Here is a 23,927-nt window from a genome sequence, read left to right on the forward strand (position 1 = left end):
AGCTAGGTATGCAGAGAGAAAGCCTGGTCTCGATAAGGGTCAGGGCTGCCGACCCTGCCTGACTCTGTTTCTTACATTTATCTCTATGTACAACCCAAAGTATAAAAGCTTCCCTGAAAAATAAAGAGACGGACCAGGACCAGTTTCCACAAAAGCCTGGTTCCCCCCTGTCAATTTTTTCTTTCCTTTTTCTCTCTTACTCTCTCTTTCAGGCTGATCCCCTGGAGTGCAGGGGCTCGCTGTGTTCACTTCTCTGCCTGGGCTTCTAAGACCCACGTGAGAGGGAGCCCAAGGTGGGGCACCCTCTGCTATTCAAGCGGGCGCCTGTGGCCTACGTGAATGGTGTAAGTCCCTTGTCTTAGGACTTTATTGGCTTTCTGTGTAAACCAAGGAATATCAGCCTCTTTCTCTCATCTGTTTTCTTAACTGCAACGTTCTTTCCTTATCCCTCTCTATTTCTCTAAATAAATAAATAAATCTCAGTCGCCAACATCGTCCACGCTTCGGATACCCTGGATCTAACCAGGGCTGGTCCCCAGTACTCGCGCCTTTTGTTTCACCCTCTTAAAACCTAGTGTTACAACCCTGTGGGAAGCCCAAGCCACATGGAAAGTCCATGTAGATGCTAGGATCAATAGTCCCAGTTGGGTCAGGCCTTCTATCATCCTGGAGAAGGAAATGGCAACCCACTTCAGTATTCTTGCCTGGAGAATCTCATAACAGAGGAGCCTGGAGGGCTACTGTCCACAGGGTCACAAAGAATCAGACACAACTGAGCAACTAACACTTTCACTTCACAATTTTCCATCCATTCCCTCAAAGACTAGATATGATAAAGCTCTCTTGGACCTTCTAGACCAGTTCATCTGCCAGCTAAGTACCACCAACTGACCTCCATCAACACCATGCAAAAAAAGAACTCCCAGTGGAGTCATGCACAAATCCTAAGCTAACCAAATCTTAAGATCTAATAAAATATTAGTTGTTTCAAGCCATTTAACTTTATGTGTTTGTTAATCGCTGTTGTGAGTAGCTATTCCCTTCTCCAGGGGAATCTTCCTGACCCAGGGATGAAACCTGTATCTCCTGAGTCTCCTATGTTGTAGGCAGATTATTTATCATCTGAGTCACCAGGAAACTTATGGGGTGGTTTATTATGTAACATCTGATAGCAAGACATAAACATCCTGAAGCTGAAATCATGCATTCTACTTCATTTCTTAACTCACTTTAACAAATAGCTATGGCATATCTACCATGTACCAGGTACTATTATAAAAGGTAAGAGATACAACAAAATAAATAGGACAAAATCTCTGCTCTTTTTAAGCTGACATTGCAGTAAGGGAGATAGTCAATGAACATAAAAACAGATCATGTTAATTTGTAATCTCCAAATTGCCAGGTATAGAGCTAACTATAGAAAATGACAAAGAGATGCTGTTCATCTGTGCCCTACAACACAGCTCAACCTGTCACTCTCCATTGTACCTAAAAACAAAACCCCCAAAACCTAACTGAATCCAAGTATCTGGAAGATGAAGTTATTAACAAGACAAGTCAGATGAACCAGAGAAGTTTATAAACAACACATTTCTGGAACAATAGGTATAATGAATGGATGTTTACCTATTTCTCAAAAGCAGTATCTCTTTTGCCTGTGGAACCCTAAAACTTTTATTAGGAGCATGGGGGCAAACCCCCAGGTCTTCAGAAATGTAGGTTTCCCTAACCGGGATAGAATGTATCACTCTGTAAAATGTCAACATCAAAACAATATAAAAAAAATAATTACAGACAGTGTTAGTGTTGTAAGCTGATAAGGACCAGATGGTCTTTTGTATTTATGGTTTTCCTTGTGCATACAAATGCTTTGGGGATCTAATTAGCCTTCTACAAAACTCAAACTGGGTAATTACTATCATTATCCCCTTTTCAAATAAATCTGAAGTCTAAACTGCAATTACGTTTTTTATCTTGCATTTGGTATTCACATATTTTAAGAATTGTTCTCTGCCATCTACTCAGTTCATCTTAACATGAACTGAAGTATATAAAGTGCAGGAGGATGATTTAAAAAAAAGAAACATTTTAAAAAACTGCATCACTCTGTTAGAGGAAAGTGCTGACAACCAGCGAAGCACTTTCTCAACCAGAGTCCTATTTCTGTCACATTTTCATTCCAATCAAGAATAAAGCCCCTGTTCTCCGTGACTTTATATTTCCACTTACGCTTTGCACAGCAGAAGAGAAGAATTTCTACATGGAGACATAACCAGTCACGCGTGTTAGAGAAAGGATTCTCTGTGAGATGCAATGTGGCAGCATTCAATTAACTTGTGACTCTGCCCCCAAAGAGTGATACCTGGGCTGGCAACGAGCTATGGAAAAGGAACAGCGCGCATAACAAGACCGGCAAGTCATCTTTATCAGATTTCTGGCCTCGGGGCAGTCAAGTCACATGGTAACGACATCTCTGGACTGCAAGTCGAGGGAGACGTGATCATGTGCACCAGTGAACTCATAAGAGAGAGTGCACCCAAATCTATCTCCAGTGAGAAGTACACGGCAGGGTGGGGAGGGGCATTGTCGAGAAGCAACCGCTTCAACTCAGGCACAAGGCGAACGATTTGAGGTGATCAGGGGCACGTGTGTCTTCCTTGACAGGGCAAAGCGTGGACAGTGGCAATGATGAGGAACACCGCCTCTCCCGCCACAGCTCCCTGGGCAAAGGGTCAAGAAGACTCAGAATGGCTGGCTGACATCTCAAAATTCAGTATCATGATGACTGGTCTGGAGGGCAACATCCAAAAATAGCTGGCAGAGGGAAAAAGCCGGATAATAAGCAGAACTGAGGAGGATGCCTGGCCCTGGGGAGGCACTTCCACTACAGGGGGATGCTGAGTGTTGATGCAGGTTTCAGAGGTGCCCCTGGCCAGCCCGACAGAGGAGGGCTGCAGGCCTGCCACCCGGGTCCTGCCCCCTGAGTCTGCCCTGGGCTGCCCTGGCAGGCAACAGCACAGCCATCGACAAGGATGCCTGCAAGTTCAGACGTTAGAGTCCCTGATAGGGTGGCAGTAACCCCCTGTTGCTGCTGCTAAGTCACTTCAGTTCAGTTCAGTTCAGTTCAGTCGCTCAGTCGTGTCCAACTCTTTGTGACCCCATGAATCGCAGCACGCCAGGCCTCCCTGTCCATCACCAACTCCCTGAGTTCACTCAGACTCACATCCATCGAGTCAGTGATGCCATCCAGCCATCTCATCCTCTGTCGTCCCTTTCTCCTCCTGCCCCCAATCCCTCAGCCATGTCCAATTCTCAGCAACCCCATGGACTATAGCCAGCCAGGTTCCTCTGTCTATGGGATTCTCCAGGCAAGAACACTAGAATGGGTTGCCATGCCCTCCCCCAGTAGATTTTCCCAACCCTGGCATCAAACCTTTGTCTCTTATGTCTCCTGCATAGTCAGGCCGGTTCTTTACCACTAGCACCACCTGGAGAGCCTAATCTCACAGCTCACTGAAAACAGTCTCGAAGGCCTGTGTCCACTCTTCCACTGAAGCAACAAATATTTACATTGTTGTAAATAGGCATCTTCTTAGGGCTGTGCACAGTATGAGATGATTTATGTGAGTTCAGGTGTCAGTGAAGACACTGGCCTTGCAAATCCTGTCATCAGTGTCCCATCATAAAAGGAGTTAGAGCCGCAGCCCAGCACCATGGCAGAGTCGAAATGCGTGGAGCAGAGCTGATGGCCTGGTGGGCGGGTGGACAAGCAGTGCTAAAGTCTTTGGGTTGCAGAACTTGTCATGCAAGGAGCTGCCTGTCTGTCACTGAGTTCAAACACCTCCTCGTGATCACATCTTAACATCGGTACAGCTATTTTTACAGTGTCTCTTGACTAATATCCTTGTCAGAAGCAAGACAGGTGCTAAAGTTCTAATTTTACAGACACACAGATGGATCAGAGGCATGAAAGGACTTGCCAAGAACTGGACAGCAAGTAAGAAGTCTAAGCAGGACTTACACTCAGATCTTCTCAAGATAAACAGATTTCTAGATACTTCTCTGTCTAAAAGAGCTTTTTCTGAAGCCTCTGAACAAAAATCTTGGTGCCAAGGCTGCTCAGCATCTCAAGTGTTCCTCTTGCTTCTGAGGTTGCATATCCAGAAGCCCTGGAAGCTTGAATCAGGGCAGGACCAGGCACCTGCCTTAATTAGCTTGTAACCTGATATGGCAGAACAAGCAAGAACTTCGGGTGAGCAGGCGTAAGTTCAAATCTCATCCTGGCCTGGATGAGAAGTAACTTCACCTCTTTGGGAGTCTGGTCCTCACATGTAATCATACCTGTTGCAATTAATAGTAAATCAAAAGCATTCTGGGGCTGACATCACGTATAAGACTTCATTTACTCATTCATACCATCTTAAGTTCACAGTGAGCAGGTGATAAGATGCTTGGGATAATGCACAGAGTAAGGACTAGCTGTGTTCCTCTTTCTATCATCCCCTGTGGATTTTGTCTACTCTGTAAAAGAGTTGTTGTTATTTACCACTAAGTTGTGTCTGACTCTTTGCAATCCCATGGACTCTAACCCAACAGGTTCCTCTGTCCATGGGATTTCTCAAGCAAGAAGACTGGAGTGTGTTGCCATTTCCTTCTCCAAGGGATCTTCCCGACCCAGGGATTGCACCCATGTCTCTTGCATTGGCAAGCAGTTTCTTTACTATCTGAGCCACGAGGGAAGCCCTATCTGGGTGTACCCTAAACCTAATGAAAGGGTCCTTAAAAGAAAAAAGCAGAGAGAGATTTCAAACACAGAGGGGAAGTGCATGTGCAGACAGAGGCAGAAATGGAGTTATGCAGCCTCAAGCCAAGGGATTCTTGGAGCCACAGAAGCTAGAAGAAGCAAGAACAAATTCTCTTCTAGAGTCTTCAGCAAGAGCCTTGCTCTGCAACATCTTAATTTTGGACTTCTGGTCTCTAGAATGGTGAGCAAATAGATTTTTTGATATTTTAAGTCATCAAGTTTGTGATAATTTGTTACAGCGAGTCTAGAAAACTAAAACAATATGTTTATAATGTGCATATAAGTGATCTATATATCTACACACCTATATCTCCAGTGTGTGTTTGTGCATTATACAATGAATATGTTGATCACACACTTAGATCACATAGGATCTATTCATCATCTCAGGTTGAATGATGGAACAAAAAGCAAGAGAGATTGTCACCCCTTGACCAATAGCATTCAACAACAGTAGCTTACGTGGAGGACATAAATAATGACACTGGGACTCTTAAAATGGAATTTAATAGAAAGAAAACCATACAGGGTTATCTCTTACTCAGAAAGAATCATTAAATACTAAACAAGCTTAGGGTACCTGAAAGAATTAAAGATAAATGCATTAATAATATATATGCAAATACAAAGGTTGAGTATGATCAACATTCAAGGAATTATACAGCATGAAACTTAGAGTAACAGTTCACATAAAGTATTTTGTCTTTATTTTTATGTGTATGCATTTAGAGTAAAACGTCCTGGTATGTTTATAACCTGTTCTATAAATGATAAGGGCTTTCCTGGTGGCTCAGTTGGTAAAGAATGTGCCTGCAATTCAGGAGAAAGAAAGTGAAAGAGGAGTCGCTCAGTCATGTCCCATTCTTTGCGACCCCATGTACTTTAGCTTACCAGGCTCCTCCGTCCAAGGGATTTTCCAGACAAGAGTACTGGAGTGGGTTGCCATATCCTTCTCCAGGGGTCTTCCTGACCCAGGGATCAAACCCAGATCTCCCACATTGTAGGCAGATGCATTACCATCTGAGCCTCCAGGGAAATACTCCTGCAATTCAGGAGACCCAGGTTCAATCCCTGGGTGAGGAAGATCCCCAGAGAAGGAAGTAGCTTCAGTCTTCTTGTTTGGGAAATCTCATGAACAGAGGAGGCCAGTGGGGTCTATGGGGGCTCAGAGAGTGGGACACAACTTACAGACTGAACCAGCACCATAAATAATAAAGCAGTAGTTATGATGGTTCTAATTAATGATTACGGATCATTTACTTTGATTTAGGCACCAGGCCAAACTATTTACATGCATTATCTAGTTTAATGAATCCATATCGAAGTCCAGGGAGGAATGCATCATTACATGTGTTTTTCAGGTAAAGAAGCAAATGTCATGTTCACCGAGAGAAGTGACTCATCCAAGCTGCTGCTGCTGCTAAGTCGCTTCAGTCGTGTCCGGCTCTGTGCTACCCCATAGACGGCAGCCCAACAGGCTCCCCTGTCCCTGGGATTCTCCAGCCAGAACACTGGAGTGGGTTGCCATTTCTTTCTCCAATGCTTGAAACTGAAAAGTGAAAATGAAGTCGCTCAGTCGTGTCCGACTCTTAGCAACCCCATGGACTGCAGCCCACCAGGTCCTCTGTCCATGGGATTTTCCAGGCAAGAGTACTGGAGTGGGGTGCCGTTGCCTTCTCTGCATCCAAGCTGGTGGTCGCCATAATGAACAGGACTAACAGGCCTTTGGCCTTGTGTTGCTGGGCTCCAGAGCCCCCGACCCTGACAAGTACATGGTGGATCCGGGACACATGGAACCTAAAACCTGTTGAGAGATCCTCTCATGTACTTATAATTGGTGACCAGACCCTGACAGAACCTCTACACTCCCGGCCCCAACTCAGCTCAAGACAGAGAAAAGTAAACGAACCAACCCCACGAGACTGAAATGAAGACTACCGGGACCCTGGAGGTGTCACAGAGATGAGGAGGGTTTGGGAGAGTAGAGGAGAATGTGCTCCGAGGAGTGCCCGGCAGGAGGAGCGTGCACACTCGCGAGGCACTGTCCCGCAGGCCATTGTGTGCCTTCGCTGCCAGCTCGCCCGAGCTTCTTCCCTTCAGGCGATTAAGTGAACTTCCAATCCAGAAAACGTACTTGTAAAGAGGTTGAGAGTGAGTAAAATCCATACAGCTCACAAGATAAAGCAGTTATTCTCAATGGCAACAGGCACTACCTGCAAATAAGCCCCCCAGCTGGTGGGTAAGGGCTGAAAAGCACAGTGCATTCAGAAGCCGAGGCCCTGGAGGCCTCAAACTCCCGCTGCAAATGGGCTGAGCAGGTTCACACACGCTGGCTGCTTCTGTTGTAGGGGTGTGTCGCTGTGCAGGTATATTGTTGAGTGCAATGATCAGACAATAAGGGGCTCCCAGCAGATTTGGCAGGTTAGCAGGGCTAGGGACATGAGAGAGAGAGAGAGAGGGAGGGAGGGAGGGAGGGAGGTGGCGGAGGGAGAGGGAGATCAGGGAGTGATGCTGAATTTTTCACAACCACATCTCAGTGCTATTTGCTAAGAACCACAGGATGCTGTAATGCTCCCCAAATTGCAGGAACAGGTACCCAGCTCTCTGCATATTCACAGCCCTTAGAGTATAATTGATTAGACTAGAGGAATCAGGTTTTGTTTACTCCCCAAAGTGAGGAGAATGTGGAGAAACATTGATGACAGTGCCAGGGAATCTTGCCCCCGAGGGGGCAGATGCTAAATCTGAAGCCCCAGGGCCCTGGGATGGTGCCGTCATGATTACTTCTCCCCCTCCTGAGCAGGTGCTGGCTCATGTATTAGGGAAGGGCTGCAGGGTTGATTCCAGGACGGGAGGGCTTCAGTCTGGAAGGCAGCCTAAGTTAGCTCATCTGTATCTGTGCCTCAGGCTATTAGCATCAGTACACTCACCATACTATAAAAACTAATTAATGCATTAATCTGGAGAAATGTGGGTTCCTAGAGATCCTTTGTGCACGGGAATATGGATCTGGACCTTCTCGGTTAGACAGGGCTAAAGTCAGCCCAGCAGGGGCTCTAAGAGGCAAATGACAAGTCAGTGAACAAGTACCCCTGCGCTCTGAAACATGACTAATAGCACCACCAGACCGAGCACCATCAAGGTCCTCTACTGTATCAGGTTGAACTTTTGGAAGGAGGGAGTAATAAATCTTGGAAACCAGGTCTAGACCCTATAATGAGTCTAGTCTCATTTTTTCTTCATGTATGTATACAATCCAGAAAAGCAAAAATCACATCAGAATGTCTTCATGACTTATGGAAACTATTACTGATGCTGAATTTGCTGTCATGCACGTCAGTACGTTTCCAGCCCAACTGCACAATCCAGTGAGTCCAAGTGTGTTTCTGGAAGAAACCACATTTTTGAACTCCTACTCATTTAGACATATTCCACAGTGTCAAACATGGCTTTCCCCATAACGCACAAATTTATGAGGCTAATGAGCTTACTCAATTCACTTAGAGGTAAATTAGGTCAAGAATCAAAGACTTGCTATCAAGATGGACAGTCATGATGGGATACACTTGAGACCTCAGCTAAGGCCAATAGATATGGAAATAAGAGTCAAGAACACTCAAAAAAAAAAGTCCTAAACTAGGAATCTGATGACTTTATTGCACTTGGGTCAATAGGTCAATATCATGGTCAACAGATTATGAAAACACCTAGGAGTTCAAGGTTATTTTTGTATCATACTTGCATACACATGCCTATCTGTTTTCCACATTATTTAAAAGTAGCTTAAATTTAATAATGCAAATAGTCATCACCCACTCCAATGAGTACTTCAAAATTTCTTTTTGGCCATGCTACACAGCATGCAGGATTTTAGTTCCTCTGCTAGGGACTGAACCCATGTCCTCTGCATCCCTGCATTGGAAGTCTGGTCTTAATCACTGGACCACCAGGGAAGATCCTTTTCAAACTTTTAAAAAGGCATTTTAGTAAGCTCTGGCTATTGTAAATCAAACTAAATCCATGTGAAGAGATTCGTGTTTTCCCATGACCCAGGCCTGCAGATGCACCACGCGTAACAGGGAGCACATGGGCTCCTTGAGCACGCACTGCGTGAAGGCGAGAAGGCGATGTTCACACAACGTGCAGGGTGCTGAGGCAGTTTTATTTCCAATTGCCTCCTATGCCTGATATACTAGCTTTTCTTTTTTTTTTTAAAATTTATTTATTTATTTTTAATTTTTACTTTACAATTCTGTATTGGTTTTGGCATAGATTGACATGAATCCACCACAGGTGTACATGCGTTCCCAAACATGAACCCCCCTCCCACCCCCCTCCCCACAACATCTCTCTGGGTCATCCCCTATACTAGCTTTTTTATCTTAAAAATAAAAGTCCCATGTAGAATATAGAATGAAGAAGCACCACTATCCAGAGACATGACAGAGTCAGAATTATTTCTGCACTACAGAGAATATTCAAAAGCCCAAGCCCAGCAATGTAAGACAACCCTGCTTCACAGTTACCTTGCTCTTGTTTACTTGGGAGATTTTCATAAACCACATGGAAGTGGACACAAAGTACCTACAGCTCTTTCAGCTCTTAACAATGTATGTTGATGCCTGATCATAAGTTACTTGGCTACGCAGTGAAGATGAACATTGCGTGGCTATTTATCAAGCCTTGCTGTGGAGAATGATGGAGACACTATATAGCGTTTCTCAGTCTTCGTAATGATGCATTGCAAAAGTAAGAGAAAGTATTAATAACAGATAACCTACTAATTTTCAGCAGATACGTAGCATGTTACACTGTCTAATTTTGTATTAAGTGACCATCCTATTAGCCATTCTCTCTTCCAAGATAACATGAGATGTTCTGAGGAGAAGGGATATGCAAGAAGTTTGGTACATTTCCTTAAACCAGTATTTGATGGAACACTGGTTTTCCAGTCATTCATTCTATGCCTTACACGGCCTCCTCAGCAGACTGTCAGCCTCTCCAAGACAGAGACCGGCTTTCCTTTTCATAAGCCTTCGGAGCTCGCCCCCTTTCTCACTTTGGTCCTGACTTTCCCGGCAGAACACCAGCTCTGAACTGTGAATGTGGGCACTGCATCTTCACCCAGTAAAGGTCTGCTGTAGTTGCATGAGGGGTCCTTCAAACGCTGACAGAAATAGGCAAGTTGGAGGGTGGAGCCCCCATTCTGAGAAGAGAAGGTGAATGGCAAAAATAAGACATGCTGAGTCTATAGTGCACTGTTGGAAAGGATGGACAGGGTCAGCACTGAAGTCCTGGGAGATACCGGTATTTGGAGCCAAGATGACTTAATTTTACTAACGATTGGTCATTAGACATTTGAAGAATGAACTAGCTGAGGCTGACAATGAAAAGGACATAGCTGGATTGTCACCACAGTTCTTTTTGATGGAAAGGGCTTACCGAGCAATCTGCTTTGCACCTTCACCTGAACAAAAGTGAAGACGTCTGCAGCCTGGAGTCCAGTTCGAGCAAATTCTTTAGTGACTTCCAAACGGCGCTATCAATAGGAAGCCCAAGAGCTGTTATGAATCTTGCTGACTGTATTATTTTTTTAATAGCACATTGATCTCTCCTTTGTTGTTGGATCTTTGTTTTTCAGAAACTAGTGGATACCCAGGGATGCTTTTGAGAGCTGCTAAAACTCACTGCTCAATAGTTCGGAAGCTCTAATTTGTCTAAATTCTACTTAAAGCTCTCAAGCTATACTCGTCTCTGCTGCCTTAAGTCCTTTAACAAGCTGCAGTGACTGAAATGGATTATAATTCACAAAGAACTCCAACCCAGCAGACGTGGAGAATGGACCTGTGCATACAGCAGGGAAGTGAGGAGGGACAAACTGAGAGAGTAGCATTGACATGCATACGCTACCGCGCATAAAATAGATGGCTGGTGGGAGCTGCTGTCGGCCTCCCAGGTGGCGCTAGTGGTAAAGAACCAGCCTGCCAACGCAGGAGGCATACGAGATGGGGGTTCAGTCCCCGGGTCAGGAAGATTCCTGGGAGGAGGGCACAACAAGCCACTCCAGTGTTCCTGCCTGGAAAATCCCATGGACAGAGGAGCCTGGCGGGCTACAGTCCATAGAGTCATAAATAGTTGCACACAACTGAAGCAACTTAGTACCAGAAGCTGCTGTACAGAACAGGGAGCTCAGCTCGGTGCTCTGCGATGACCTAGAGTGGTGAGATGGGGCTGGGTTGGGGGGAGGCTCAAAAGGGAGGTGATAAATATACACATATAGCTGACGTACATTGCTGTAGCAGAAACAAACACATCATTGTAAAGCAATTATCCTCTAATTTGAAAAGATGCTTAAAAAAAAACATAAAATATAAAAAGGAAAAAATGTAAAAAAACTGAAAAAGGGGAAAAAAAAACAAAAACAAAAAAGGAACTCTGACAGGAATATGGATTATGGATAAGGTAAGTTGGCTAAAAGCTCAACATTCAGAAAACAAAGATCATGGCATTTGGTCCCATCACTTCATGGGAAATAGATGGGGAAACAGTATCAGACTTTATTGTTTTGGGCTCCAAAATCACTGCAGATGGTGACTGCAGCCATGAAATTAAAAGAGGCTTACTCCTTGAAAGAAAAGTTATTACCAACCTAGATAGTATATTCAAAAGCAGAGACATTACTTTGCCAACTAAGGTCCGCCTAATCAAGGCTATGGTTTTTCCTGTAGTCATGTATGGATGTGAGAGTTGGACTGTGAAGAAAGCTGAGTGCTGAAGAATTGATGCTTTTGAACTGTGGTGCTGGAGAAGACTCTTGAGAGTCCCTTGAACAACAAGGAGATCCAACCAGTCCATTCTGAAGGAGATCAGCCCTAGGATTTCTTTGGATGGAATGATGCTAAAGCTGAAGCTCCAGTACTTTGGCCACCTCATGCAAAGAGTTGACTCACTGGGAGGGATTGGGGGCGGGAGGAGAAGCGGAAGACAGAGGATGAGATGGCAGGATATCATCGCTGACTCAATGGACGTGAGTCTGAGTGAACTCTGGGAGCTGGTGATGGACAGGGAGGCCTGGCGTGCTGCGATTCATGGGGTTGCAAAGAGTCGGACATGACTGAGCGACTGAACTGAACTGAATGACAAGTCTCTGATTTACAGAAAGAAGAGTCTAGGGTATAACTTAGCCTCACCTTCTCCTGCTCAGTCATGTATCATGACCAGAGTCAAAGGATGCCCTTGCATCATTTAAGAATAAAGAACGCTGTAGGCACTGCTTACATCTCTCTCTCAGGCTGTGCTACTGAACACACAATGACCCATCCTTCACGTATGTTTTCCTAAAGAAATTACACTCACTTCATATTGAAATATTTACTTTGAGCTGTAAGACAGAACACTTCTCTCCTCTGCTTTAATCTTACCTTAACACAAAAGACTGTAAGAATTTAAGTCATTCCAGTTACATCAAAAGAGAATAATCAGTTTCTGTTCAGTGCTAGCTGAGTTAAATAGCAGCTCTGTTTCCAGAAAGATAATAATGTCAAAAAATTAGCTAGAAAACAGCAGGTATTCTGGGGAATTTAACCATTGAACAAATGACTGGAAGGTGCTTCAAAGTCAATTTAAATAATTTTTTAAAAATTACACCCTGACTTGAAGCCTAAGAATTCTTTTTCTCTATGTATAATTAAAACATAATGCTGAAGACCTCATCAGACAATGATTCCTGATATTTTAATAATAATGTAGAATGTCCTCATGGTATAGCTTATTATTAAATAGATTTGAATATACTACAGACTAAATCAATTCCAGTGGGGAAAAAAAACTAGCTACAGCATCAAGTAAAAGCCTGGTTCAACCAACTCATCTGCATAATGGATTCCTCAATATCAGTAACAGGAAAATGCCCTGTTGAAAATGCAGTCTTAAATATTCTCCTGGAGAAGTAGGTCAGAAACACAGGGGAGGCAGGGAACCCAGCATGCTGGCAGGCTCGCGCAGGAACAGGCCTTGGGAGGATCCAGACGCAGAGAGAAGCAGTTAAGGATTGCCCAGGAACAGCTTGCATTTGTCTTCTCAGGCTGCCCCAAGAAAAGACCACACTGGGTGGCTTAACAACAGAGTTTCATTTTCTCACAGCTCGAGAAGCTGGAAGTCCCTGGTCGAGGTGCTGGCGCGGTCAGTTTCCAGCGAGGACGCTCTCCCTGACTCACAGATGGCTGTCTTCCCCGGGGCGGTCCTTGCACGCCCTTCTCTCGGTGTATGTGTGTGCAAGAGCTGGCAAGTGGGGTTTCATCTCATAGAGTCATTAAGCCCATCAGATCAGGCCTGGCCCACGACCTCCTTTAACATTACTTACTTCCTTGGAGGGTCCTTCTCCAAACATAATCATGCTGGAGATGAGGGCTTCAACACAGGAGTTTGGGGCCAGGGCACACAAACACACGGGCTGTACTGCTGTTCATCTCATTCCTCTGCTGCATTCCCATCCTGAGTGGAGGGCCGGGCTCCCGCGTGCAGGACTGTCCACCGGGTCAGGGCGGCCCGGCTGTCTCACCACCTCCGCCGGCTGAGTCCACAAGCGGGCCCACAGGCCGCTCCCCAGAGGACGTGAGTGGTGCGTGGTTCAAGGATTAGAAAAGGAGATTCACGAGGAGACATCAGAGGAGCGCGAGTTGTATATCTGAGAGAAGAGAAGCTGCAGGTGACTTAACAATGTCTCACACAGACGGAGAGAAGACGCACAGCCTTCTGACCAGCTGTTCTCATCTGCTGCTGGGGGCCGGTCAGGAGGAAGGGCCTCAGCTACAGCACTGGGGAAGACAGAACGGACAGACTCTCGGACAGCACCGGTCTGCCGCCTGACCGTGAGGACTGAGAGACGGGGGAAAGAGGTCACGAAAGGGGTCTTGAGCGCCAAGGAGCTGTAAGAAATAGGGCTCTAATTTCTCCAAAGAAGACATTCAGGTGGCCAACAGACACACGCAAAGATGCTCAACAGTGCTCGTCATCACAGAAACGTACGTGAGAACCACAACGAAGCACCTCTTAGCCCCAGTCAAAACATCCACCGCCCCCAAAAACTCTATAAATAATAAAGTCTGCAGAGGGTGTGGAGAAAAGGAAACCCTCCCACACTGTTGGCAGGAATGGAAATTAGTGTGGTCGCTATGGAAAACAGCACGGAGGGTCCCTAAAACATTTAAAAGCAAGACTACTGTATAATCCAACAATCCCACTCCTGGGCATATATCCAGAGAAGAATCTAGTTTGAAAGGATACATGCAACCCACTGTTCACTGCAGCACTGTTTACAACAGCCAGGGCATGGAAACAACCTAGACGCCCACTGAAAGAGGGATGGGTGAAGAGGCGGTACACACACACGGTGGGGCGTCAGCCATAAAAAGAACAAAGCAATGATATACAAGAACCTGAAAAAGAATATACGTGTATGAATACACACACATATGTATATATTTCCTTTTTCAGATTCTTACACATATATATATGCTGCTGCTGCGTCACTTCAGTAGTGTTCGACTCTGTGCGACCCCATAGGCGGCAGCCCACCAGGTTCCCTGGTCCCTGGGATTCTCCAGGCAAGAACCCTGGAGTGGGTTGCCATTTCCTTCTCCAATATATGCATATGTATATATTTAAAACTGAGTCAGTTTGCTGAACACCAGAAACTAAGACAAAATTGTGAGTTAACTGTACTTCAATTTAAAACAAAAAAAGGAAAGAAATGGAGGTCCAAAATGGTAGGAGGACGTAGTAGTAGATCAGAAGCAAAGCACTGAGATTCAGACCACCCTTGTCTAGAGTTCTGTTGTGTCTGAAATGCTGTCCATTTAAGACTTCACTGTCGGAAGCTCTGCTTTTCCAAATCTGTCCTGGCTTGGGCAGGGCTGCTACATTCAAGAAGGCTGTTTATGACACAAAATTCTATCAAGCAGGGGACAGAGGGCCTCAATTCCTTGGCATAAGGAATGAAAAGTTATGTTATACCAGGGTCTTTATATGTTCCTGAACCCAACTCTGCTTTAGTCCAAGCCCCCAGAGAGAAGAAACATTTCACTGAATGCCTACATTCACAGCACTTAGCCCAGTACCTAGTACACACAGACAAGGACAAGTAATTAAAAAAAAATAATAATAATAATAAATAAAATAAAAATAGCGACACCTACAGGCAGATGAGGAACCCAGCTGAGCTCTGGCAGGCTCCATTTTTCCTTTCTCTTTAACCTCACCTATTGAAGCTCTCTGGAGAAACATCATTGGAATGAGATCAGAAGTGATCAGACTCAGGTTTATAGAGTGGTCCATTGCGTCCTATCCTTCACCTCCAAGACTAATAAGTAGCAAGATGAACAAGGGCCCAGTAGAACTCGCTTTGCTGCTCAATGTATTGTTTAAAAGGGAGAGTTCATTGCCTTTTAGTCTTGTATTCAGAACTTTTTGTTCTCCTTTGTGAAACCAAGTCAGTCTCCTGAATTTGAGGAGAGAGGATGAATAACACACTGCGGAATTATTCAGAAGCCTATTGGACTGTGCTGAGTCCCTACGCAACTGCTGACATTTGTAGAGTTCACAGGACCATTATCCTGATTTGGGGGACGTTGGAAACCAACAATGCTCTTAAAGTTATACTCTGACAACTTCTTTGGCTTATTTTGGCTTAGAAAATGTAACCACAGAATTCACTGTCCTCTAAGAACACATATCAGACAAGAAATGGGTCTCCCAGCCCACTCAGAGCAGAGCCAGCACTCGCTTACCTCAAACTTGGAAGAACACTCGTTTTATATGAGAAACTGTCAACCCACGAGGGAGTAAAACCTCCTCAACTGGAAAAAAAAACTAAACCTCAACTGTTGTCCTCTTGTGAGTGAAATCTGCTTATGTTTGTGAACCTTCTTATGCACAGAATTGGTGATATTTAGTCTACCCCCAATGTATCACAATATCAGAGAATGAAGGAAAGTAACCAGGAATGGACAACTAATTTCTCAAATAAATTCAGTCAATTATACTACCGAGATTCCAGTTAACTACCATCAGTCAAGGCAGCAGGTTCCAAATAAGGCGGAGTGTGTAGGCAGTGAGCTTAGATGGCACATCCCCTCAAACGTGAGATGCTGTTGCAGAGGTCATGAGGACAGCTGCGTATACTTCCTGGCCCACGGTGTACCTGTGTTTCTTCAAAGACAGGAGAATGACCTCAGGCCCAGAATAGAAATTAACCTCTGATCACACGAAACCTGGAAGATGACGTTTACAGGCCGGAAGGTGAAGCCCATCACGGCTGCTCTATCTCCCACCTCTGACCCTGCAGCACGTGCAGTTTCCCCGGTGACCCTGATCCTGGCTGTGGTTCTATTACAGGCATTTGTGTTCAATGACTTGTTTACCTTCTCGACTTTTCTGGAGCCCCACGAGCAGAAGCTGGCCCGAAGGAGGCCTCAGTTAACATCTGCAGAATAGAAGTGACTGCCTCTCCTTCGGGAGCAGGCCAGACGGACTGAAGGATGCTTCTGGAAACCACTTTCAGGAGCTGGTCATCCAGCTGGTGCCTCTGCTCACCCTCCAGCTCCGGTTCCCTCCCCTGAACCCACCTGCCTCTGGGCCATTCTGCCTCTCATTAGCACTTTTCCTGGAAGCAACCTGGTAGAATTCAAATGACTGCCGGTCTGATGGTAAGAAAAGATAGATAATTCTGAGTGATTCAAGATTCTCTTATGATCTGTAGATTTAAATTGCCCACACCATGCCTCGCGCTCATTAGCATGGGTAGTCGAGATCGGCAGGTTAAGCAGCAAACAAGCCTACAGGTCTTCACAGATATTCTGTGTGGATAATTTTCTGTAAAGAGTGCCTGAAGCCAAGAAAATACTGTAGATGTAATCCTAAACACAGTAGCTGAAAACATGGGCTCTCGAATTTCACCTATCACCTATGGCTACACTAATAATCACTTATTTAAGTTGACATATTTTCTCCAAGAAACTCCAAAGGTTATCCAGCAAAGGGCCAGAAAACCAGCAGGTTTTATCAAGGGAGGGGTAGGGTCAGAGGGAAACTTCCATAATGTCAAAGGAAAAGATGGAAACTTTCAATTCTCCTGAGTCATCACCTGATTGAACAAAGGCTTGCTGCCCTGAGCTATGTGTTCTGCCTGTGCCTGGGGGGTGAGGGGGATGACAGGTTTTAATTTCTCAATGATATTTTATTGCAGCAAGTATTCCCACTCTGTGACAGGTCCAACCCAGAAATCAAAGACTCAGCAAGGAGGCTGCATAGTGATCGTTTGGACATAGAAGCCTTAAGTCCCACTGATCATGCCTGTAATTCACTAATCAGAATAGGTCTGGAGAGAAAACACAAGTCCGAGTAACTCATTGTGTCAAGTTGCAATCTGTGGCAATGAAACCAGAGAAAGGTCATTTTTAAACAAAACAGCTGGCTCTTGCGGTGTGAGGGAAAGCATCCAGCTGACCTAGTTTGGTGTTGGGGACATGAAGAGGGGTGGAGATTCTCAATACCAATACCAATCTGATGGCTGGCGATTCAGGCTTAACACTAGCCCTAAAGCCCATCATTTCACGTATTTGATCTGTAAGAAATTTGCAAAGAAGCTCTGGGCTGAATGGTTCACGCTTTCATTTATCTAACCCTACTGATCACCTGCCAGGCATTCAGCCAGATGCGGAGGATACAGCATGAAGCAGCTATATTTTCTAAGTTCACGGTTCTGACCATCCAACATGGGTGGCGAGAGCATGAATTACAGCTAGGTACCTGGCAGAACTGTTCAAAGTCTGCCACAAAGGGTAATAACAAAGGGCTGAAGCTGGGAGAGAAGAAAATATGATCAAATAATCAGGAGAAAAATTGGAAGGATTTGGCTATGTTTAGTGCTCAGGGTAAAAAACAAAAATTAGATGAGAATGGCTTCAAGTTTTGGCTTGCTTGACAGTGGGATCTCTCCTGGGAGAAAACATGCTGTAGATGATTTAGGGAGGAGAAAACCTATGGACAGACTGAGGCTAGGGCTGAACATGTGTCTACACACAGAAATTTCAACAAGACTCTGGAGCTTAGGTAAGAGATGGTCAGGGCTGTGGGAACATGTGGGTGTCATCAACATATCTGTGGTAGTTATACCAAAAGAATGGATGAAATTAAATTGCTCAGTGTCTGTTGTTGTTTAGCTGCAGACTGAGGCTTTCAGGATTTTGTTGAACTTGCCTGATCGTAAGCCCGTAGTAACAGAACCAGGGTGTCAACACAAAGTGGTCTCTTAGTTGTGGTTGAGTCACTAATGACTCTGTGGCCCCATGGCCTGCAGTCTGCCAGGCTCCTCCGTCCATGGGATCCAGGCAAGAATATCGCAGTGGGTTGCCTTTTCCTTCTCCAGGGGATCCTCCTGACCCAGGGATTGAACCTCAGTCTCCTGCTTGGTAAGCAGATTCTTTACCACTGAGCCACCTGGGAAGCCCACCCAGCGTCTGTAGGGAAATATGACTAGAAGGTTGAGGACTGTATCCTGGGGAGAAGCAACATTTAAGGATAAGGATGAGAAATCAGAATCCACAAAGGATTCCAAGAAGGAACGGTCAGAGAGGCACAGCAGAGTGTCACATGTACCAAGTGGGGAGAGAGGTCCAAAGTGGGGTGGCCACGCGGGCCCAGCAGTTAGGGAGGACGGCAGAGACTCCACTGGCCTGAGAGATGGAAGCCAGGGGGAGGAGGGCTGGTGGGTGGACAGGAAGAGAGGGCGTAAGAAGCTGTGAGCACGGATCAGCGCTCCCGTGCTCCAGAATCACCCGGAGGGCATGCTAAAAAGTCAGCTGCTGAGCCACATTCTGAATCTTGGGAATCAAAATCTCTGAAGAGGAGCCAAGGAATCTGCATTTTATCAGGCTCCCCTCGTGATTCTGATACGTAGGTTGGTTGGGACAAGGAGACTACTCTTTTAAGACACGAGGCCCAAGACGGGCGGAGAGAGATGGGCAGGAGTCTGACAGAGATGGGAGAGGGAAGCAGGGGTCAAGACAGGGGAGACTGGAGCATCCTCATCGGTTGGTGTTGGGGGAGAGCAGAGGTCAAGGTGAGGGAAAGAAGAGGCAGGGAGAAGACCCTGGTGATGTTGACTGCTCATCACAGGAAGAATTAAACAGAATGCTAGTCCTCCGTTCATTTTCCCTTCTGTTGTTCAGTCGCCCATTTGCGTCCAAGTCTTTGCGATCCCATGGACTGCAGCATGCCAGGAGCTTGCTGCCCACCCTCCCTTGGAGCTTGCTCAAACTCATGTCTACTGAGTCTGTGATGCCATCCAACCATCTCGAAGATAATTTAGCAGGACAAAATTTCTAGCATAGTTACAAGTAACTGAATTCTCTCTGCTACTGTATCTTGATTCATTTCCAGTTACACTAATAAAGAATGACCAGCTTGTAGGAAAAGATCTGGCTGTATTCTCCATACACATTAATTGGCTCTGCTCGGGAGTGCTACAGTTCTAGGTAGTATCTTACGTAAGAAAAGTTGTACATCCTTTTCCTTGTCACTATTTAAATCCTGGATGTTGGAGAAGCCAAGCTGTTTGAGAGAAGAAGTATGTTTGACTAAATTATGAAAAGGAAATCTGATGCGCTTTTTCCCTCAAAAATCTGTAATGGGATTCTTCCGAGAAGAATCCCAGCAGCGCAGCGTGCTTGTGGGTGTGTGCGTGCCTATGGGCTCTTCTTGTTTCAGGAGATCCGGCTGCTAAGTCACCACTTTAAATAATAGCTCCACACACATGACATCATTATAGTCTCCACAGCAACTGTGAATGATATTACAAACCTGTCTGGGACTAAATGGGAAAGATAAGCAAGAAGACAGGAGTGGGCAATCTCCTAAGCAACAAATGCGCTTTTTCCATGGAAACACCACCTTGTGGAAGAGAAAAGGAAACAGATAATAGACATAGGTACACAATAGTTTCTAAATATAGCATTTCACTAAGCACTCTTGTCAACTGCAATTTAAAGACCATTCAACCTATGAGACTAATCACTGGGAAGAAAAGCTTCCCCTAGTTTAATGCTTCCAGAGAAAGAGGGCAGAGGCCTTCTTCTTGAAGTTGGTCACCACGTATCATCACAGCTGCTCACAAAAGAGGGCAAATGGGAATGAAGCAAGATAACAGTTAAGAGTTCAGGTTTGCTCCCGCCTTAAGAAAACACCAAAGAACGGGAAGCCAAACTTAAGAAGCCAGATATATTCTGAGCAGATAATAAGCATTAGAATAATCTCCTTATGAAGAGAATCACACTAGTTTTCTTTGAAATAGCAAGCTCCCTCATGAATGGATGATAAAATGCATATTCTGAGAATTATTTAAACCATTTTAGGGAATAATTTGCTCAACTGCCAATGACATTGTGTGCAAACACACCATTGTTTAGTCACTGAGTCATGCCTGACTCTTTTGCAGCCCCATGGACTGTAGCCTGCCAGGCTCTACATGGGATTTTCCAGGGAAGAATACTGAAGTGGGATACCATTTCCTTCTCTAGGGGATCTTCTTGACTTGGGACTGAACCGATATCTCTTGCATCTCTTGCTTTGGCAGGCAGACTCTTTCCCACTTAGCCAGCTGGGAAGCCCTGCTGACATGCATTATGCAGAAGCAAGCATCAGCTTGCTGGCGGCCCACTGCGCACAATCCCTTGCTACGCCTGGGCATCAGTACCTGAGCTATCCCATTCAAGGACCAGAAAAAGGAGACTGTATCATCCCGTGTGTCATGTGAGAGATGGTGGCTATAGGAGCAAACATTCCCAGGACACAGTAGGTGTCAGGCTGTGGTTCAGACCCACCAACTGACTCCAGAGCCCCCAGCTCTGTTCTCGAGGTTCTGTGGCTCACTTACAAAGCTGTTCACACCTACCTTTTCCTAGGGTCCTGTCATGATTAATGTCAACTCATGTTTGTAACGTCGTCACCCTGTTTATCAATGGTGTGTACCTTTTGCTCTCTACATTACAATCACCAACTATTAGAGGAAAGGGAAACTTCAAGTGACCCTGTCCAAGGATCTCTTTTCACTGCTCAGGAACCAAAGTCCAAAGAGTCAGTTTCTTCCACAGGACTGAGTCTCGAGTGACAGTCTTTCTTGGTTCTCAAACCCCAGCTTCTCCCCACTACACTCCCATGACCTAACCCTTGTTATTGTTGATAAGTTATTTTCCTAAATGGGCTTCTTTATCCCCTCTTCCTTTCCCTTGCTTTGCCTCTACCAACTATAAATTTCTGGAGATTTAGGAGACATTTTATACTATAAAAGCTTAAATCTCAGGGATTTGTTTCACAAAGGACTCCCTTTCTCTCTGTTAACTGCTATAAAGGAGACTTTCAGAAGAGCCAGCTGCCTTTTCTCCATTCCTCCCCAGCCCATCATAAAGTCGTACATCTTTAGGTTGTATTTATCATCTCTGATGTAATAGAACCTTCACCTATGAATCAAGCCATCGACCTTATTTGCTCATACAGGGCCACTGAAATCATTGCTTGTCTTCCTTACTAACCTTTATATAAAGAGGTCTCTTTCATTAATCTGCAGGAACAATGATTAATGTTAACATGAGTTACATGCATATCAAAGAAGACCCCAATGCCTTGACAACATTCAATTTCCTCTGAAGACCTTTATAAAGTGAGATGGCTGTAGATTACCCATCACTAATAAATGGGGATTTGCAGGCTGATTAAAATTCACAGGGAGAGCCAGTCTATGTCTATATCAACAAAGTTGCAGCTTCATTAGTAAAATTCACTCATTTTTTTCTTAACTGTATGTCACTGGGTGGCTTAAAAGTGTAGCTGTATGAGATGGCTCTTACTGGGATGAAGACCCTTAGTGACTGGGCTCCCCCCATAGCAGAACGAGAACCATGCATAGTTCATGAGAAGTGAAGTAAGCAACCGTAATAGCCTGGAGGCCCAATGGAGCGGAGCATATCTGCCCTGACAGCCCAGGGGCAGCCACCCCATTTACTCCACACCCTCCTTGACTCCTTCTTAGACTGAGGAGAAAACTCAAACCTCTTCACAATCACCCTAGTTCCTCGTCACTTCTCTGTCAAGACAAAGTTCTAGAACTACTTGTCATTCATTCTGGAGCTGGCATCTATGAGAAACTTTAGAGTCCTCTGGGATATAATCCTTGGCTCCAAAAGGTCCCAAGTGAGTATCAGAAGCAGAAGCCACACAGTCATTTGACAAATGAACTCATTAAGGAAAGCATCAGGTTCATTTTTGGAAGAGTCCCCAAATTGGGATATGTCATGGCAATGTCAAACTCTCTTTTCCTTGGTCTAAAATATCTTTCTGCTTAGCCAAAAAAAATGATGCACATAAATTATTTTCCTTGTAACCCTCTAATCTAAAAGGGCCCAGCATATTATTTCTCTAAATTCCCTGATGAAATCAGGGGAATTATATCAGGTTACCAAAAGAAATCTTAACTTTCGAAACTATTACTTCAATCTTTTTTCTTTGAACTTTCAATAACAATAATGTAGGCAAGTACAATACCAGTGTCTTTCTTCAGTTGGGAAGAAAAACAACCTTGGATAAATCCCAAGTTAGACTCTGGGGCTACTCCAGGGGCGACAATATAAGGAGTTTTCCAGAGTAACACTTGGTCCTTTTCCAAACCTCAGGCATCCTCCAGCTAACCCTCCATTAGGATGTCATTTGTTTGGTTCACTTCAAAGAGCTGGCTACTTTCTTGCATTTTTCTGAAAACAAGGAGTTGTCTGTGGAAATGATTTTGTCAGGCGATTTGGCAAGTCACTTACAATACTCATCAATTTCAGTACTTTAATTAAACCCAGGAAGTCCCTGTGCCGAACATGAGCCTCCTCTCTGGGTTGCAGTTTATCTCTGCCTTCAGCAGGACCCAGTGCTTTAAAGCGGCGTGGAATCTCAGGCCTGGGGTCAGCTAAGTATGTCTCAGGATTTGGGCAAAATTGACTAATCTGCTTTAAAAAAAAAAAAACAAGTGAAGGACAGATCCTGGGTTTACTGACTTCAGGGCCGACAATCTACCCACCCTGCCTCACACCCATGGAGCATCAGATGACCACAGCCAATGAGACTTGGGAAACTAAAGAGTCAGCATGGTGTCTGAGCATACTCAGCTGCTGAGCTTGACGTCTTTGCTCCCTGGGTTATCCGTCTGAGTTTGTGGGGGCTCCAGCTGACACTGTGATTGTAGAGAGCGTTGAGAGGCTAGTTTTGCTGGCCTCGGGTGTCATTCCTGGTAATGACAGCCACTGTCTTGAGAAGAGGGAGTTGAAACACGGATTAATGTCATCCTAAAAGAATGCCTTCAAGGCCACAGCATCTGACAGCCCCTGAATAAGCTGGGCAGCCCATGGTTTCCCCACAGGACCACTCCTCTAGGCACTGTCAGAGACTAAACCAATAAAGGAAGATAAACGCAGAAACAAAGGTGCTGTATAGGCATAAAGTAAAAGTCACCAGAGCAAGCAGCTTATGCAACCATAATACTGTATTTAAGAAAAACGTGGTGTGGGCAGCCACATAGCATGAAACCAATCTCATTCTCTCACCCCTGCACCTACCAAATCTTCTCAGCTAATGGCTCCATATCTACCCCTACAGGCTGAGTTGTATTTCCCCAAAAAGTATACCTTGTGTTTCTACCCCCTCCCCCAGTGTCTCAGAATGTGGTCTGATTGGAAGAGAGAGGTTTTCAGAGGTTTTCAAGATAAAACAAGGTCATTAGGATGAGTCCTAATCAAACAAGGGGACTTCCCTGGTGGCTCAGTGGTAAAGAATCCACCTCCAATGCAGGAGATGTGGGTTTGATTTCTCAGTTGGGAAGGAAATGATCCCCTGGAGAAGGAAATGGCAAGCCACTCCAGTATCTTTATCCAGTATCCTTGGAAAATCCCATGGACAGAGGAGCCTGGTGGGCTGCAGTCCATAGCATCACAAAAGAGTTGGACAAGACTTAGCAACTAAACAACAATAACCCCCATAAGACTGGTATCCGTAGAAAAGGAGAGTGAACCAACTTCATCTAATAATT

General features: G+C 44.9%; 1 long non-coding RNA gene across 1 annotated transcript; it reads right to left on the bottom strand.

Annotated features, from left to right (window-relative positions):
- Window positions 1–369: 369 nt before the first annotated feature.
- On the bottom strand, window positions 370–12,096 carry LOC120874811. The gene is made up of 3 exons (XR_005723725.1): window positions 12,086–12,096; window positions 5,112–5,117; window positions 370–458 (listed from the first exon to the last, which is right to left on the bottom strand). It is a non-coding gene; the product is annotated as an uncharacterized LOC120874811 (long non-coding RNA).
- Window positions 12,097–23,927: the final 11,831 nt, after the last annotated feature.

Source organism: Oryx dammah, unplaced genomic scaffold (assembly GCF_014754425.2).
Source record: "Oryx dammah isolate SB20612 unplaced genomic scaffold, SCBI_Odam_1.1 HiC_scaffold_15, whole genome shotgun sequence".
Classification (NCBI taxonomy): Eukaryota; Metazoa; Chordata; class Mammalia; order Artiodactyla; family Bovidae; genus Oryx; species Oryx dammah.